Source organism: Apium graveolens, chromosome 8, assembly GCF_009905375.1.
Source record: "Apium graveolens cultivar Ventura chromosome 8, ASM990537v1, whole genome shotgun sequence".
NCBI classification, from domain to species: Eukaryota; Viridiplantae; Streptophyta; class Magnoliopsida; order Apiales; family Apiaceae; genus Apium; species Apium graveolens.
Window position 1 is genome coordinate 239,424,119 of NC_133654.1, and position 2,672 is coordinate 239,426,790.

Here is a 2,672-nt window from a genome sequence, read left to right on the forward strand (position 1 = left end):
GCATTTTATAATTTTGCTAATTAAGATAATAACTTGCTTGATGGATAGTCTAATGACATGGTTGTAGTACTTGCATTTTGGCTGCTAGAGTATGGTCATTGAGTACACATACACCAACCAAGTAGAAGTTGGCATGCGGTTCTTCAGCATTCCTACTCAGTTGATGGCGTATTCCGGTTATAAGTGTTTGGTTGATAAGATAAATTTATCAAAATAAAATCAAGTGATTATATTCTCGAGTAATTTTAATTTTCTATAGATCATTTACATTGCTAATTTCTGTCAACGATTACTTCTTTTTTTGTTTGTTTATACGTGCTTTCAAATTACTATTATTAGAAAATCAGCTACCCCAGCTCGATGTCTTCCCCTGTGCATATTCAAAATCATAAACAAAATATATTATCATAGTATCTTATATATATAAGATGTATATGTCCGAAATCGTTCAACCTAGACCGTCTAAATTAATTTTTACGCTTTATTATTAGTTTGATATTTAAAATTAAATTCTTATTCAAATTTCGATTTAACCTGGATCCAAATAAGATAAAAAAAAGTTCAAGTAAAACGGATGGTCTCTCATAATGATTCATACTTTTTAAGGACATTTGAATTTTGGCAATCTGCATCAAATTTGTGTGGAAGAAGTCGAGTGCCCAAAATGCAATACATAACGTGAATTATTATTCATGCAATTTTTGATTGTCCACAAATTTGTAAAAAATGGGATGTTAACCAATAAAGTTGAATATTGTCTGATATATACCAAATATATATTTGTGCTCGATGGAAGACTTAAAATACAAGAGTAAGGCTGAAAGGGAGAAAACTTGACCTAGTATATACGGAAAGACATGAATAGCTTGGTATTTGAGCAAAAAATAATCCCTTGATAATTAAGAGTTCAAAGATTGGTTCATGATTATAGTATGTTATCAAAGATAATTTATAGCAATAAAAAGGAAAAAGTTACGGAGCTCCGGAGTGTGGAGTCCCACTTCACCTGGTTGTATAAAAGTAAATGTGGATGCATCTCTTTCGGATCCGAAAAGGCGGGTAGGCATGAGAGCTACAACGTATATAAGATAAAGGGGAAGTTTCATTTGATGCTACAAGAGTTCAAGTCCAATGATCTCCTCAAATTTGCAGACGGTAAAGTATGATGGGAGTGATGTTTACCAGGAAGTTTTGAGATGGTGGAGGTAATTTTAAATTCTAAGCCTGTAATTTCTCGTCTCATGAAAGAGTGGCTACCTTTTTTACAGAACTAGATTGTTTAAGGGACATATTGTCTGTTATATGTTTAAGGGACTATCAACGTTAATTTCTTATTTTGGGATGTTATCTCTCATTATTGGTGTGTAATTTAAATCGAGTTGACTCGGACTCAACTTGATAATTTTGGTTCGATTCAACTCCAACTCATTATCGAGTTTAAGTTCAAATATATCTTTGGTCTCGATAAAAAACTCGAGTTGAGCTCAACTCTATAAACTCGAACTTGACTCAGCTCGAATTTGAATTTAAACTCGATTGTTTTTTTTACGTTTTTTCTCTCTATATATATATGTGTGTTGGCTAGTTTATGTGGCTTTCAATTATCTAGTAAAATTAATTTTATAAAACTAATTTGCTAACTTTTTACATATTTGACTAACATTATTACTTTTTTTATATATGGTAAAAAATTAAAATAAGTACTTTGTTATAATATATATATTTGTCCCGACTCTTAATATTAACTTGCATAATTGAAATTTAATTTTTTCCGGTAATAATACAATTTCTCAAATGATAGTTTTATACTCAACGATCAAATTACATCAACTCCTTTAGGCTAATTATATACATATACTATATTATAATATACGAAACATTAAAAGTTTGGTAGTCTGTCGGTCAGTACTTGCTGAAATTACTTAATTACCCTTATTTAATTATTTAATTCTAATTACTTGGTCAATCAATTCCAATTTTAATTAATATTGAAGTCAACTTACTCTATTATTTTACCAATTTCAATTCTATTTTATATAGAACTTTATATCCTTATAATTTATATTAAATTCAACTTATTCTACCCATTTAAATTTTAATTCATACCGAGTTTTATATTATTCTAATTTATTACCTCCGGCTAAATTAAATTTAAGCAGACTAAATAAAATTTTTAAGATTTAGTTGATATATAATGTGACTTTGGTTAAGATAAAATAATAATACTATCAATCGCCTTAAAAAATTATACTAATGAACTTGGATAAACAAAATAATATATTTTACTTATACATGATAAAAAAATACATTATACAATTGATTCAGACTAACACAAAACTAAAATAAAGATACAGTTCGACCAACAAAAATAAAATCATATATCATAATTATTCAATCTAAAAAAATTATCTTATTGATCAAGACTTTAAAATAAATTAAAAATAAACTAAAAATAATTATTTTGATTTGGTCGGTGTATTGGGCATTAGGCTAAAATAAAATAATGTAAAATAATGATCCGAGATAAATCAAATTAATATTATACTAAGTATAATTCGTATCTGTTGGGAATATGTTGTGAACTTGATGATTATATTAACAAAACACCTTAGTAGATTCAACTTAGTGAAAAATGTAGCACTCCACGAATGATCAAATATAGTCCCGACGGA